This window comes from Anas acuta, chromosome W (genome assembly GCF_963932015.1).
Source record: "Anas acuta chromosome W, bAnaAcu1.1, whole genome shotgun sequence".
Lineage (NCBI taxonomy): Eukaryota > Metazoa > Chordata > Aves > Anseriformes > Anatidae > Anas > Anas acuta.
In genome coordinates this window covers 25,411,768-25,429,160 of record NC_089016.1, presented here as the reverse complement: position 1 = coordinate 25,429,160, position 17,393 = coordinate 25,411,768, and the positions used below count along the sequence as shown (strand labels likewise).

At 43.9% G+C, this 17,393-nt stretch overlaps 1 long non-coding RNA gene across 2 annotated transcripts; it reads left to right on the top strand.

Annotated features, from left to right (window-relative positions):
* Nucleotides 1-220: 220 nt before the first annotated feature.
* LOC137847218 (uncharacterized) lies at nt 221-17,115 on the top strand. 2 transcript variants are annotated; one of them, XR_011090871.1, is made up of 5 exons: nt 224-359; nt 1,173-1,864; nt 7,709-8,761; nt 11,031-11,199; nt 13,571-17,115. It is a non-coding gene; the product is annotated as an uncharacterized lncRNA (long non-coding RNA). The 2 variants fall into 2 exon arrangements; XR_011090870.1 differs by having other exon boundaries at nt 221-359; nt 11,031-17,115.
* Nucleotides 17,116-17,393: the final 278 nt, after the last annotated feature.

Sequence of the window (17,393 nt, the reverse complement as noted above, 5' to 3'; positions counted from 1 at the left end):
CAGGTTGCTTATCCCCTTGCACAGCGCGTCGACAGACTGCAGCCAGTACAGCGGGGCTCTGCGGGTGCGGGGCAGGTCCTGCATGGCATGTCATGGCACGGCACAGCCGGGCACGGCATGGCAAAGCTCCGCCAGGGGACAGCAGCACCGCGATACCCCTCTTCCCCCCCACTCCCTGGCAGCCCCCTACCGTTCCATCTGCACGCTCACCGCCTCTAGCTCAAATTAGCATGACTGCGACCGTTCTTGGGTTTATGTAACTTGGTTGGTTCCAGTGTGCATACATCCGCAGACTCCACGGTCTACAGCCCGTCATACCCTGTAAACTGGGAGGCGCGCGCTTGAGCGACCGGGGCAAGGTACAGTGTTGTGGCTTGCCTATGGCTCCTCACGGCTACTGTGCGGGTATTTGCACGGGCCCCGGCCCTGGCAGGGGAGCTTACCCTTCCTGCCTTCCAGGCGCCGTGCAGAGTCCCCGCGGCTCGGCGTGGTGCCCAGAACCCTCCAGGGGCAACGGTGGGACAGGCCAGGCCGGCGGAACAGCAAAGGAAAGTGAGCACGGTTCTCTGCATGCCTGCGTACGGTACGGTGGATATATGCCTGAATTTGTGGAATTCTTGAGCTCCTGCGGGTTTGGAAGAGGTTTGATCCATTTGTTCTCGGGGGGCTCCCTCAGCCAGCTGTCCAAAAAGCGTCTTAAAGTTGGTCTGGACTACCTTGTGCGTAGGGGCCGTGTGAGTAGAGGAAACGGTAACAAGCTGCTACCTGGGATGACAGTCCCGGACTGGTGCCGCTTCAAACACCCGGTCAGGTCATTTCGTGACATTTCTCCTTCTCGGGAACAGCCCGTACTTCAGGGTCAGCAAAGAGGCTCAGTACAGGGCAGATTCACAACTGAGCGTGGAGAGTCGTGTTTTGTTGTTGTTGTTGTTGTTGTTTTTTCTTTCCGTTTCTTTAACCTTATTCCTTTCACTCTGCTAAAGTTTCCAAAGCGAAGTCTAACTGATACCTCTACCTCTCAGGTTTGGAGGCAATGAGATAGAGGTATAAACATGTAGGTATAAACGGTTTAACAATAGCACATAAGAGGCTCTTTGCAGTATGTGTGTATGGAGATGTATGTACCATATATGCATGGGTAATTTGGTTAAATGGTGTTTTCTTCATTTCAGGTATGCCTTGTAGACCCAACACATCCAAGTGAAAGTCAGTCATGAAAGGAGCTGGCCACTCTCTTGCACAGATGTCTGCTCTGGAAGGCGCTGTCTCCTGGATAGTCCACTCCTAGCTCTTACCAAATGAAACAAATGATACCACCAACCCTGGAAGTTATGTACCTCATTTTCAGCAGTATGTTCTGTGATCCTTCCCATCAGAGTTTCTTGGGAACAAGTATACAAGATAAACGGCCTTTTCTTGGCCCAGGAGAAAATAAGCAAGTTCTCCTGACTTCTGATATAGTGTATCTCAAGAGAAACACACAGTGCAGAATGTACGGGTTAGCTTACTTAGCAGGAACTTCCTTACAGAAGTGTCTTGAGTCCTTTCTCAATACAGTTGTGCTTTTTATAATCTAGGTGCTCTGTTTTTATTACGTATTTTCATGTTTTTATAATAGCGTATACATATTATATATAATCACAGAGATTATATGCATATTACATGTTATATGGGTATCTGTAGATTTACAGACACACAAAATTCATGCAGCATCATATAAAATCTAAATGTGGGTTTGCAGGCTAAACCCAACAAATTGTTGATTGCATCCTCCAGGTATCTCATTGCCCTCAGGTCCAAGTGCAATACACCCGAAGGCTTTAAATATTCTTTAAGATTAAGTCTAGTTGTTCATTTGGGGAATGTCGTGGTTTAACCCGGCCGGCAGCTAAAAACCACGCAGCTGTTCGCTCACCCTCCCCCCTCCCTCTCTGGGACGGGGGAGAGAAATGGAAAGTTAAGCCCGTGAGTTGAGATAAAGACAGTTTAATAAGACAGGAAAATAATAATAACAATAACAATAACAATAACAATACAATGATGATAATAGTACTACTAATAATAATGTGTACAAAGAAGTGATGCACAATGCAATTGCTCACCACCCGCTGACCGATGCCCAGCCTAACCCCGAGCAGTCCGGCCCCCCTCCCCCGGCTAGCCACCCCTATATATTGTTAAGCATGATGTCAGATGGGATGGAATACCCCTTTGGCTAGTTTGGGTCACCTGTCCTGGGTCTGTCCCCTCCCAGCTCTTACTGCACCCCCAGCCTGCCCATTGGCAGGACAGAGCAAGAAGCTGAGATGTCCTTGGCTTGGTATAAGCACTGCTCTGCAACAATTAAAACATCGGGGTGTTATCAGCACTCTTCTCATCCTAAGCCAAAACATAGCATTCTACCAGCTCCTAGGAAGAAAATTAACTCTGTTCTAACTGAAACCAGGACATCTATCCACCCCTTATTCCATACCATTTATGTCATGCTCAGGTTACACTCTTTTCCATACATTCTAATTAGTCACCTATAGTAGTCATGGTAGTGATAACATACAATATTATATAGTAATTAACATGGTACAATTCAGTTCATGGGCTATTCTCACCCAGTATTAAATTCCCTTGAGGTATACACCGAACCTCTCCGTTCTTTTGCATCACCCACCAAGTGTATCCAGGTCCCTGAGCAAAAGCAATTCCACGAATGGGTTTGCCTTTTCCTGAGGCAGGAGTAGCCCAGACTGTTTTACCCAGCATATTTCTTACATGCACTACAGGGACTTTATCCCCATCTACAGTACGTAACAGGTTTGATTGGGCAGGTACAGCTCGGTTGTCAGATCCCCTAGTATTGACTAACCAGGTGGCCTTTGCCAAATGCGTATCCCAGTTTTTGAATGTCCCAGTGCCCATTGCATTCAATGTAGTCTTTAACAGTCCATTGTATCGTTCAACTTTCCTGGAGGCTGGTGCATGATAGGGGATGTGATACACCCACTGAATACCATGCTCTTTGGCCCAAGTGTCTATAAGGTTATTTCGGAAATGAGTCCCATTGTCTGACTCTATTCTTTCTGGAGTGCCATGTCACCATAGGACTTGCTTTTCAAGGCCCAGAATAGTGTTCCGGGCGGTGGCATGAGGCACAGGATATGTTTCCAGCCATCCGGTGGTTGCTTCCACCATTGTAAGTACATGGCGCTTGCCATTGCGAGTTTGAGGGAGTGTGATGTAATCAATCTGCCAGGCCTCTCCATATTTATATTTCAGCCATCGTCCTCCATACCAAAGAGGCTTTGACCGTTTGGCTTGCTTGATTGCAGCACATGTTTCACAGTCATGAATAACCTGTGCTACAGCATCCATGGTCAGGTCCACCCCTCGATCACGAGCCCCATCTGTATGTGGCATCTCTACCTTGATGGCCTGAGGTGTCATGGGCCCATCAGGCTATAAATAATTCACCTTTATGCTGCCAATCCAGGTCCACCTGAGCTACTTCAATCTTAGCAGCCTGATCCACCTGCTGGTTGTTTTGATATTCTTCGGTAGCCCGATTCTTGGGCACATGAGCATCTACGTGGCGTACCTTGACAGCCAGGTTCTCTACCCGAGCAGCAATATCTTGCCACAATGCAGCAGCCCAGATGGGTTGCATATTTCTTCTCATTCTCTGGTAGCTGGTTGTACAGTGGGGCTTCTTCAGCACGACCCACCTCCTCCTCTGATGATATCCCAAAGTATTTGCCTTCTGGCCAGTCCATAATCACTTCCAATATTCCTGGGCGACTGGGGTTTCCTATTCGATCCCGCTGAGTAATCAGTGCAACCCACTTGCTCCATGTAGCATCAGTTGCATGATGTGTAGAGGGGACCCTTCCCTTGAACATCCAGCCTAGTACCGGCAATCGGGGTGCTAGAAGGAGCTGTGCTTCAGTACCGACCACCTCCGAAGCAGATCGAACTCCTTCATATGCTGCCAATATCTCCTTTTCAGTTGGAGTATAGCGGGCCTCAGATCCTCTGTATCCCCGACTCCAAAACCCCAGGGGCTGACCTCAAGTTTCCCCAGGTTCTTTCTGCCAGAGGCTCCAGGTGGGGCCATTCTCCCCGGCTGCAGTGTAGAGCACATTCTTTACATCTGGTCCTGTTCGAACTGGCCCAAGGGCTACTTCCTCTGCTGTGTCACCCCATTAGACTTTCGCACTGGCCATATGAGACTATTGAAAGGTGAATGAGTCTTGCTGATCACTCCTTGGCTCTCCCATTGACGAATTAGCTTATGGATGGGAATCAGGGAGTCACGATTGGTGCGATATTGCCGCCGGTGCACAGTTGTGGTAGCGATTGGCACTTGCTGTTCTTTGACCCTCAGCAACCCCACAACAGAGGGGTCCTCTGAGAGACCAGGCAAGGTAGATAATTGTTTAATGCCCTCTGTCTTTAAGGCAGCTATACCAAAAGCCCACCGGAACCCTTTTGGGTCCTTGAAATATCCTCTTCTAAGATAGTCTATGCCAAGGATACATGGAGCATCCAGGCCAGTCACAATGCGGTGCTTTTCCCACTCATTCCCAGTCAGACTCACTTCAGCCTCCAATACAGTCAACTGCTGAGATCCCCCTGTCACTCCACAAATACAGATGGGCTCTGGCCCTTTATAGCTCGATGGCATTACAGTACATTGTGCACCGGTGTCTACTAAAGCCTTATACTTCTGTGTGTCTGACATGCCAGGCCATCGAATCCACACAGTCCAATAAACTCAATTGTCCCTTTCCTCCCCCTGGCTGGAGGCAGGGCCCCCCTAATCCTGGTCAGAATCATCTTCGTTTCTGTGTTTGAAGGACTGTCTGCTGGAAGTCGGAGCATCAAACTTTTCAGAGAAACCCTTTTTCCCGATTGTTTTCTTTTGCAACTCACGTACCCGTGCCTCTAGGGTCGCGGTAGATTTTCCATCCCATTTTCTCATGTCCTCTCCATGGTCTCGTAAATAAAATCGCAGGGTGGCACGGGGTGAGTACCCACCATATCGTCTTCCTTGTGTGGATGAACGCCTACCCCTGATAGCTGAGACACTGCTTTGTACAGGTGCGGAGGAGAAAAATCTCTCTTCAAGTTGGTGAACCTTTTCAGAAAGTTTCTCCCAAGTGTTCTCTTTTGGTTGTTGGACACTGGTTGGTTCAGGTGGGGAGGAAGATAGATTCTCTTTAAGTTGGTGGAACTCTTCAGAAAGTTTCTCCACAGCTGAGATGCAGGCCTGTAAGGAAGAGGAGAGACTTTCTTTGTACTGCCGGAATGTTTAGCCACTTCATCCGCTGTGGGTTCCTCATCCTCTTTCCAGGCCATTATTGCCAATGAGCTGGCATATGATGATGGTGCACTCCGTACAAACTTCCGCCACATGGGTCGTGTACACCTGACTTCATCTGGATCTTTGGATGTTTGTCCGAGGTCTGGATCCTCATAAATCACTTCCCGTACGGCTAATTCCCTCAGGTACTGGATTCCTTTCTCCATAGTGGTCCACTTGCCTGGTAGACATAAAAGTTCTTCCTTGAAGGGATACCTTTCCCTCACAGCTGAGAGGAGACGCCTCCAGAGGCTGTGAGATTGTGCTCCATCTGCAATTGCTTTGTCAATGCCTGTGTCTCTAGCAAGGGATCCCAGCCGCCTGGCTTCCCTGCCGTCTAATTCCACACAATTGGCTCCAGAGTCCCAGCACCGGAGAAGCCAGGTGACAAGCTGCTCACCTATACAACGACCAAAATCTTTTCGTACATCTCGTAGCTCACGCTCGTATAGGTTTCGGGTAGTTACTGTTGATTTTTCGGCATCCTCATCTTCCTCCTCCTGAATCCCTGATGGCCCAGCATCGTCGTTGTCTCTATACCTAGATTTGGCAGAAGACTCTCTGTGTTCTAAACGACCTGAATCTCTATACCATTTTTTCACCTTCTCTACAGGGGCAACTTGCACTGCTACAGCTCATTTCTCTGACCCCATTACAGGGTCTGCCACAGGGGTTGGAATACCCTCTGCAGGGTCAACCTGCACTGCTACAGCTCGTTTCTCTGACCCAGCCACAGGAGCTGGAGTGGCTGCATGAGCTGGAGCAGCTACAGGAACTGGAACTGGAGCGGCTGCAGGAGCTGGAACTGGAGCGACTGCAGAGTCCACCGTAGGGGTCACAGTGGCCGTTGGATCTGTCACAGGACTTGGAGTGGCCGCAGGGTCTGTCACTAAGTTGATAGCAGTATCAATTGCAGCTCGATAGGCATGAGCCAGGCCCAAGCACGTTACAATGATTTGTGTCACTTTGGAACTGCCAGAATCATGACACCTTTTTTTCAAGCATTCTGCCAGTTTTTGAGGATTTTGCAGTTGTTCAGGGGTGAATTTCCAAAACACTGGGGGTGCCAACTGCTCTAGATGCCTGCCCATATCCTCCCATACTCCCTGCCACCCACAACTATACTGCCTCCGGGCAAATCTCTGGATGAACTTCCTAAGTAGTTGTTTAACTTTAAGCAAAACCTGAAGCACATTCAGGAGGCAGAACAACAAGACTATGCTGGTCTGAGTATCCCAAGGATATTCAGTATCTTGGAGAGCTATTGTAACAAGCTCGGAGGATAAGAGGGTGGTGAAGGAGAAAGGGAGAGTGATCAAGTAAGAAAAAATATCTTCCCCTTTCCCCTCCAGAGATTGACTCCCTAATGAAAAAAGGCAACAGGTATAATTGCTAATAGTTTCCAAGATATGGTTTCCAAAGTATAGAGTCAACGATGTTACTGAATACAAATACCAAGTTAGAATCATGGCCAGATATTTCATTGTCTCATAAGCCACTGTCACAACACACAGTACCATAATGGTCTGAAACCAGGGCCCGGAGAGGATAAACAACATGACAGAGAGCACATACGGAAAATAATGTGCTATAATACTCAATTTGGAAAACAGGCGCAGCAGAGTTGAGATTAAAGCAATCAGCATTATGACAAGTGACTATTAAGCAGGTCTAATACTTATACCAATTTTAGTTTAACACACTCTGGTCAGATCTGCCGTTATCTCAACCTTTCGAGCCCCATGTTGGGTGCCAAAAAGGCTGCCATGGTTTAACCCGGCCAGCAGCTAAACACCACGCAGCCGTTCGCTCACCCTCCCCCCTCCCTCTCTGGGATGGGGGAGAGAAATGGAAAGTGAAGCCCGTGAGTTGAGATAAAGACAGTTTAATAAGACAGGAAAATAACAATAATAATAACAATAATAATAATAATACAATGATGATAATAGTACTACTAATAATAATGTGTACAAAGAAGTGATGCACAATGCAATTGCTCACCACCCGCTGACCGATGCCCAGCCTAACCCCGAGCAGTCCGGCCCCCCTCCCCTGGCTAGCCACCCCTATATATTGTTTAGCATGACGTCAGATGGTATGGAATACCCCTTTGGCTAGTTTGGGTCACCTGTCCCGGGTCTGTCCCCTCCCAGCTCTTACTACACCCCTAGCCTGCCCATTGGCAGGACAGAGCAAGAAGCTGAGATGTCCTTGGCTTAGTATAAGCACTGCTCTGCAACAATTAAAACATCGGGGTGTTATCAGCACTCTTCTCATCCTAAGCCAAAACACAGCATTCCACCAGCTACTAGGAAGAAAATTAATTCTGTTCTAACTGAAACCAGGACAGGGAAGAAAAAAAAAGTAGGAAAACAGCAGGCTATCTTTTGAAAATTAATCCTGTCGTTTCTGCACCACTTGGGGAAAACAATCCCCTTTATACATGCCTGGAAAGGCATGTTCCAGTACACCCTGGAAAAAAAAAAAAAAACTAACTTCATATAACTGTTCGTTTTCCTCCTATATGAATAACAATCTCGGCTAAAATAAGACAGTGATGAAGCTCATGAAATAATCGTTTGATTCTTCTTGCATTTTTTATTAGAATCAATTTTTTGATACAATTTTAGTTGGAAAAACACGCTAATTTTTGAAGCTAGTCAAGCTCATTACTTCTTCGTTCATACAAAAAAAAAAAAAAAAAGATAACATCCTTTCATCCTTTCTGCTGTGGAGATCCCACATGACTCAGTACACATATCAGAGTCCTGGCTTTCAGGTGTGACTTGGAGAGATACGCAGATGATATCCAAATTGTGTCTGTGTATAAACAAAAGCAATTTAAGTGTCCTTCTTACTATCACGGAAAACAATAGGATTTTGCATTTTACATCAGTGGCAACCGAATCTTAACTTACTTAATTTTGTAGAGTTTAAGAAAATCAAACATGTACAGTCAAGGCATGCTCAAAAGATCTTATTTTATTACTTAAATACCTTTTTAATAATAATGTCACGTTCAAACTTAAGAAAAAAGAAAAAAAAAACACCTCCGAAGAACATGCTAAACTTTCTATCTTGGTTTTTGAGACTATTCTATTTCTTGTGAGTATGAATTGCAGGGCTGAAGTCTTTCTTATTTTTTTCAAATAACTAATTCTTAAACAATATATCTTATGCTTCAAGTACTTCAAGTGGTTTAGTCTTATGAAGAGATGGAAAATTGTGTCTTTTTTTTTTTTTTTTTCTTTAAGCTGAATTCTCCAGTGGCTTCCATAGGGAGTCCTGAAGACACGTTGTTCCTGTGGCAAGGCATGTACTGACTGAGGACTGTGATTCTGGGTTTGGTACTTTCGCTGTTTGGCCAGATTATTTTCAGTGTGGCCTACTTTCTGCTCACAAATTCAGGTATATTATTTGCAGGGAGAGTTCTAAGGAGAGAAAGTCAATAAAGAAAAGATAGAAATGGCATTAAAGCATTACACATTGCCAGAATAATTAAACAGTATTTAATTTGTTTAATCTCCATTTGTTTTTCCAGTAGTAGAAATTGTATAAAATATTCAGAAGAAAAAGTATTGCCAAGAGGTTGATGCTATACAGTCCAATGAATTTGAGGAGTAAACAAATTTAAATTCAGCATTTTTCTCTCCTTAAATTCCTGTGAAAACTCTACTGAATAGTTTGCCTTCACCTTTATATATAAAGCCTGTAAGTTTAACAAGAGATGGACTTGAAAACTACATTTTTATACCAATAGCCATAAACCCTTATAACCTGATCAACTGGGCCAAATCCTGCTTCTTGGAAATCAATTCCACTGATTTCAATGGCTTTAGAACCAATTTGGTGATTATTCCATACTTTTTAATACATTTTTCCCGCTTGAATTATTAGAGCTTGACAGCAAATCCTGCCTAATATCACTAGAACTCACTTGCCCAAAGTTGTTTTTTGAAAGTCGAAAGCAATTTTTGTGTAAGTTATATGTATGTTGACATTATGTATGGTTGAGTCACCATCCCTGGAGGTCTTTAAAAGACGTTTAGATGTAGAGCTTAGTGATATGGTTTAGTGGAGGACTTAGTGTTAGGTCAGAGGTTGGAATAGGTGATCTTTGAGGTCTCTTCCAACCTAGATGATTCTGTGATTCTGTTATCATATATCTAGTAACTGCTTTAAAGAAGAACAAACCTGAGTGTGATTACACTCTGAAAGATGTAGACACCACATAATGGATGGTCCATACAAGAAAGTGAGTACATGTAATCATGTAGCAATGTTTATAGACAGTATAAGAAAACAAAATGCAAATTCCAGAACTTGCGTATTTGTATTTATGTGTTTCAGGTAATGCCATGTTATAGAAGAATTATGCAGACAATTGCTCTAATATTAAGTATTCTGATTTGAAAGGAAATCAGTTACATGTTTTAATGCATCTTGAAAATAAATAAATTAGAAATATTTCCATGCCCAGTAGAATGGAAAACATTGATTTTATTTTGATAATTTAAATAACAACTGTCTACTTAGTTTGACACAACTGTTTCTATTTATTTTATTAATCATTTTATATAACACCAAAAATTGATACAACATTAAAGATAACTTTATGTTTCTAAACAAAATACAGGATTTTTACAATATATTTGGGGGAGGAGGCTGTTTATCCTAAAGCATCAAAGACATGTTTATTTTAGTGCAATCCATTTTAAAAATATAATTTAATTCTTACTTATTCATTTTACTTCAATACCATTAACATGGTCTCTCATTAAAATATTTTGGTTTTTAGGATATTACTTTACTCTGCTCCGACTAGTTATATGGCAAATCATATTTTGCCATCATTTACATTACATAAGAAAGGAAGCTTAAAACTATGTCATCTCTGGTGTGCAAATTGCTAACCAGTTGTGGTATATGTAAAAAATACAAATGCTGGGATTTGATTTCAGACGATGTATACTCAGGAATTTTTAAGCTGCATCATCTCCGGCAGATATAAATACAAACACGTTTTCCTGTGTCGATGAATCTTTTGGGAAAATATGCAATTCGACAAATAAATCTTTTACAAAAGAAATCGGCAAGACAAATATGTCTGCAATATTGAAACTTCTGACTAAGTAGACATAGGCGTGCTGCAAGTATGTCTGTGAAAGAGGGAGGGAAAACAATTCATAAACCTTCCTGCATAATTAACCATGAGGCCCTGCGTTATTGTATTTATACGGGAACTGACGGAGTCACTGTGTTGGTAAGCAGACAGCCTTTTAAGCGGCTCCACCAAATTATTAGAGCGGGCTTTTGTCGTGCAAAGCCTACTTTTGACGAAGTGAAAAGTCTCCATTCCCTGTGAAGACACTTTCTAGTGTCTTAATCTATTGTTTAAAACTGCTACTCTTGCTCCTCAGCACCTACTTTCAGTTTGCATTTGCAAAGACGTTTTAAATTAATTATTAGTATCATTAGGAATAATAATTATATGAATAACAACGACAGGAAGGAGGGAAGGCGGTGTCCATCGGAGCCGGCAGCCTACTTGTGTTCTGGGCAGTAGCCTCGAAACAGGGGGCTCTGCACGCCTGAAGTGTGGCGTGGGACCCACAGTTGGGCGGATTCCTCGATCTCGAGGTCTCTCCAGTCCTTTCCTCCCTCTTTTTTCCCCTAGGTGCTGCATCTCACAGGCAAAGTCCTCGGGGCGCTGCGGCAAGATCAAGGGGCAGCACCGGCTCCCCGGTGCGGAAGAAGCGCTCCCGCCGGAGCCCCAGCGGTCAGCGTGAAGCCGACGTGTCGATGTCCCCCCCTGCGGCTTTCTTATTTTGAGCGGGAGGAAGGAGGTAAGTAGGTGGAAAATGCCAGGACGAAAGCAAAGGGGAAGCCACGGTGCAGCTCAGCAGGCACAGCTCCCCTCCCACCTTTCTTACATCCGGCTGCTGCCTTATGATTCCTCGGATCCCTCGTTGACTTCTTACGGCACTTTAGTCTCCCGAAAGTTTAGTGCTCAGCCGAGTAGGTTTCGACGGGCGCAGTAACTTCAAACGGCAGCAGAGCAAACTGACGAGACCATGTCTCCGGAGCAAGAAGGGGATTTCCCCCCCTAGCTTTTGCCGGCCTGCCTGCCCCCCCCCCCCTTTTTTTTTTTTTTTTTACTGTTAATGACATATTTTATTTAACCGAACAAAAACTTATTGATTTGCAAGCCTGATCATCTGATAGAGATTTACCTATTGATTTGTTAAACACACATCTATCGGGGGCTTCATTGAGCAAGAAGCAGCAACATCTGTAGGGAAATTTGTATTCACGTCGATTCAAGCAGAGCTGGTACAGCAATATGTACACACACATTCGCTCCACATCACATTTGTGTGCGTGTGAGAGAGTGAGCGAGCAAGCAATCGGATGCGAGCATATTGTCAAGTTCCCAGCTGTGTGTCTTTCGACAAAAAATCAAAATAAATTAGGGCTTGCTGCTGGTTAGGATGAGGGTTTGTTTTGTTGATTGTTCTGGGTGTATAAGACTGACAATTGTTTTTCTGTCCCATAGTTAGAAAACATGGAAATGCTATTGGGCAAATAGTACAGTCCATGTGAGGGAGGCAGGTAGAAGGAAATAAATAAAAGACCTGTTTAGTTAGGTTGGCAGGGTAGGTTAGCTTCAGAAAGTATTTTATATTGAATATGCAGGTTTTAAAATCCATAGATGTACTTCTTTCTATTCTTGCTGAGTTTAATTTGGGGGCACGCCCTGGAAAGGTAAGTGACCTTCCTTTATCCCACTCTATGAGTCTATTAGTTGGCTACAAACTGCACTCCTTTGTTAGCCATTCCCAGGATTTCTTCAGTATGCCTACTGCTGTGGGCTGCTGTTTCAGCCAGCACAACTTGACGATCGAAGACGATAGGTTTGCATGTCCTGATTCTGATTCTTTCTTATTTGAATATGCTGTTCTATCTATCAGTAGCTCTAGTTCTTAATTCATTAATTGTTACTGAAAAGCTGGGAAAGAAAACGGGGCGGCGGGGGGGGGGGGGGGGGGGGGGCTTTGGAGGTCAAGGGACTATAATGATTTTGTGCATTTGGGCTGTCTAATGCCCTGTGGTGTTTTGTTAAATAAGTAGTCTTTGTGTTAGCAGACACAAGAGAGAAATATATTAGGAGATGTCTGAAACTTTTTGCCAAATAGGTATGTGCATGGGTCTCAACAAAATGACAAGGGTTTAATGAAGGTCCTGCAATTCTCTCTCAAGTGATTCTCCTAGAGCGTAAGAACGTGTCTAAGTAGCAGTGTTAGTCAGCTACAGGGCCGCCCCTATGTCCTGCCGGCACGGCACGGAGGTGTGCGTCTGCTAGCTCGGCCCACTGCTATCTCTAGCGTTTGGAGATGCGGCGGGGTGGGATGGAATGGGAGGACATCGGCGTGTCAAGGGAAAAACGAGAGACCTATTACTATTATTTTAATGTCAAAATCATCATCACCAAGTCCTGGAGTTACTAAAACAAAAGAACAATACCTTTCAAAGAAAATGAGACAGAAAATGTTAGTGCTGTGTCTTATTCTCGATATTGGACTAGGTGTGATTAACCAGTACTTCAGAGAACATTTCAGTACTTGAGGATGCAAGCTGATTTTTAATTTTTAAATACTTTTTTTTTCCTTCACTCTAAGCGAGATCGTTGTTCAGATGTTATATTGTCTTCTTTTAATAGACGTGCATTTTCTAAGAAGGAATCTTGGACTTGTGATGCTATTAGTGATGAACTCATTCATTTTCAGAAATCGATTATCAAAGCACACCTGGATAATAAACTACTAAAATAACAACAACAGAAAGTGGTGGTTAATCCAATCAAATGAAGCCTCCAATTTGGTTGTCTTCCTCCTAAAAATTTAACATTAATTCTATTCGCTGCCATTTGTACTTTTAAAAACCGCCTTTCTGTAACATAAATCTGGCCCTTTCATTTCAGTGATAAATAAAAATAGAAATTAAAAAGAGGAAAGGAGAATAGGGATAAGTTAAAGAGTAATAAGATCAGCTCGGAAGTGTTCTGAAGAAAAAGTTCTTTCCACACAGTATCAATACAAAATTAAATAAAGAAGGGAGCCATTCTGTAGGGACAAATATTAAAATTATACTTAGTGCTTACGATGTTATTGTCGTCCTCCCTTCCATTATTTGTAAACCATTCTTTTCTTCAATCAGGAATCCACAAAGTGAACCCGTATTTTAATTCCGGCGATTAAAATGCAAAGCGCGGAGGATGAGGCAATTGTTCCTGCTGAAATGCGTGTATGGAATATTGCCTCCTGGTGTATAAGACAATACAGCTAAGGGTAGAGAATCTGGGGTGAGACGCCAGCGACAGAGAAAGTGCACAGGTGCTGCTCTTTGCTCTCAGCGCAAAGCGTATCCTTCACCAGTTTATTTGGGAAAACTTTGTCCGCAGTGAGGCGTTTATCATTATTGTGGTCATGTCTCTAATTTTTGTGAAATACAGCCCAGATCTGAAGGCGAGAGCGTGTGCGTACCTGGCGGGGTGGGGGAGAGCAGGATTTCGGTCTCTGTAGCTGGGGACTATCGTCCCAATGAGGTGGCAAGGACATCAGTCCCACTTATTTCGGAAGGTGTGTTGCAATGAGTAAAAATCGCACTTGGTTTTGAGAGGAATTTTGCTAATTCGGGACAGCGAAGCACAGTGCGGCCCTTCCTCGCGCCCTAGCCCCGCCGATCGCCCGCCGGGACCATACGGGACACCGGTAGGTGACGCTGTCTCTCTGCCGGACGCGAGCACCGCAGAAGTTGGAACACTGCGACGTCGGGGGCACCCTGGCCAGGTTCAGGCCGCTTGGACAGCAGGCTGTCGACCTCGAGCGGCGGCACCACTACCCTGATCTCACCGTCGCGCAAAGCTTCCGTGGAGCCGCCACAGAACAGTACCAAGGGGGCACTTTGGGTCGGAAACACCCTTTCGAGGAGTCATGGAGCTAAAGGACGCCCATGCCCTGCCAACCTTTTCTATTTGATCCATTTGATCTCCAGGAGATCAGGAGTGGGCTCTGGAGAGCCAAGCTAATGTAAAGGGTAAAAATAATCCAAACAGAAAAAACGACAGATTTAGTCCTCCCCGTGAGCCAGCATTATGGAAACCAGCATAATAGCGGTTCGTTTCAAGCCTCAGTTTACTGATAGGTTATTTTATGCTAAGGTACAATTTGTTTATGAAAACAAAACAGCAGAAAAGTCATCGGGATAATTTGGCTATTTCCGTCAGTGCTAAAAGCCATAAATGTCTCTTGTATGGAAACTCAACGGCACTGGCTACTAGTGTAGGATAACTACACTGATGCTGAATATGATGTATTGAATGCTCACTAAAACGTTTCTATCAGAGTGCATTACCCCCTCGTTCTCCTACCTAGAAATAATTTAGCAATTATTTTAAATATTTTTCAAATTCCTGAATATTAAAATTCTAGCCCCCGATGCTCCTCTAAGTTTCTACATTTATACCTCGAATCAGTGTAGACATTATTAATCAGGGATTGGTGTGCCTTCGATTTTTTTTTCCTCAAAGAATGTGCATTATGAGGTGTATTTACACTGGAAACTGTTGTTTAAGGAAGTCCAAAATATGATTTTTGTGAAGGCAAAAACCACTAAATTCAGCCTTTTCCTTACAAATATATATATATATATATATATATATATATTTCTTATTTCAAGTTTCAGTTATTCTACCTAAAAATATATGGTTTCGTTCAAGGGTTTAAGTCTTGCGGGGGGAAAAAAAAACGTTTTTTCTGTACCTGAATCTTCCTTCTTCTAAAATAGTATGTAATGCCAAAACATTTATGTTCACGCTAGAGAATATCGGTGCAGATCTGATTATTTATGGCTTGATTAAATCGTAGATAAAGAGGGAAAAATCTAAGTGTAACATGTTGAATACTTAGATGATTCTATTAAAAGCGTTAGGAAAAAAAATACACGAGGGAGGGGATCTATTTCCTGTATTTATTTTCAACCCGACGCCCTATCTTATTTCCCTGGTTGTAACGATTACCCCGAATCTAAGTATTATTAATGTGTTTTGCTTTTTTTTTTTAAAAAAAAAAATCCGTGAAATCGTGACTTCAGTGGAATTTTAAAAACACGTGAGCTGTGCAGATGTGCAGCGAGATATACGCGCCTGTATTTTAGCTTTAAAAGGCTGAGTATTAAGTAATGAGTTTGGAGAGGTGGGGAGGTATTTATTGTTAATATTCTATTCGGCAAGTTAGTGTTGAAGTAATTGAGATAAGACAACTGTCCCTACGCTGCTTGCAGCACAGAGCGGGGGAGGGGCGGGCGGGCGGGCGGTCTTCGGAAGCGGTCCGAGCAGAGCATTGCCACTGCAGGAGCCGGTGCTAATGCCGGCTGCGAGGTTTATTCAAATGCCGCCCGCTGCCGCTGTGATTTGCGAGGACTCGGCCTCCGTATGGTAATACAGAGCGAGTAGGCAGGTGCATGGCTGTGGCGGCGGGGGAAGAGGCAGAGGGGAGCTGGGGGGGTGCTCAGGAACTGTTCCTGAGGCAGCCCAGCTGGGGCAGAGCGCACCAGCAGCGGCACTTCCTGTCCCGTCGGGTGCTCTCCCGCCGGGTGCGGTGCTGTTGGGGATAGCGGCGGTGCGCAGCGAGGCAGCGGTGGGGGTAAGCAGCAGCAGCACAGGGAGGGGAGGGGCGTGGGGTCATCGCCCTGCGCCACCGAGGGAGCCGGGGGCAGGAAGGCGGCCGGTGGACAGGAGGTGCGGTTAGGTCTACGCTGCCACGAGAGACAGACACGTGTGGTGTGCCGCGGGGAGAGGGGCATTATATAACACATTCATATACCCCTGTTCACCAACACCTACGATACTCACATACATCACTCCCTCTGTGCCGTCTGCTAACTTGCGCACACACCCGAAACTGGTCTAGGTACTCACCTCTGTGCGTTTCTCCACATTTTAAGAAAAAATGTGTATGTGTGGGTATTGTTTTTGTGGAATAACATTACTAGTTTTAAAATATTATATTTCTAGAATATAGAAAGTGAATAATCGTCTATTTTTAATCAGATTGTAACTACTCTTTCTTGTATAAGAATTTCCCCGTTAAGGTAAATCGAAATAAGCTAACATTGCTTTTCATGTAATTTAGGTCTATGGATTTTTAGATAAAGTAACTGCATTGATAACGGCATTGTTTTAAATAACCTCTAAAATGCCTTTTCAGTAAAGAATTGGGTAGTCAATTTAAAATTACAACTTAAAATGAAATTTAATACATTTTATAATGTAGCAGTTAAGAGAGAACCTACAAAATGTCTTCCTTAAAGAAAGCTCTCCATACCTGGGTCTATGCATTTTGAGAGAATATTATGAAATAAAAGATTCCTGAAGTCAATAGAATTATAAGTGCATTTGTAAGGTCGTAATTCTGCAATGAAATATAAATCCTTTGGAACAGTCCCTATTACACGCATCACCTATGTTGCCTTATACCTTAAAACGATATTTTTTTCCTAAAATTAAGGTAATTAAGAGACCAAATTTCTAGTTTCAACTTATTGGTATTAGAACTGAATATGGCAATGATGTATACGCCTCTCCTCTTAAGAACCAATAAGCATGTTGTGCACCTTTATTTGTATTATTAGCACTGTGCATATTTGGTAACCTTATACAAATAGAAGCAATGAGGAAACTATGCAAAACACATATACAGCATAGTCTTGCCAAAAGGGGCGGGGCGGGGAGAAAAGGGGGGGGGGGGGTAAAGGAAGGAAAGATCAGAGAAAATGCGATAGCTTCTAACTTTCAGTAAATTTAAAAACGCAAATATAGCTTTACATATGCATCAATATTAAAAATAACACATGGTGGAACCAACAGGAAGAGGAGGAATAGAGAAGAATGGCGCAGCGGTGAAGCTCTGATTATGCGTAGGAAGCCTGCTCTGAGTCGGGTTCTTTTCCATGCCGCGTCACAGCCGACGCAGAGCCGGTT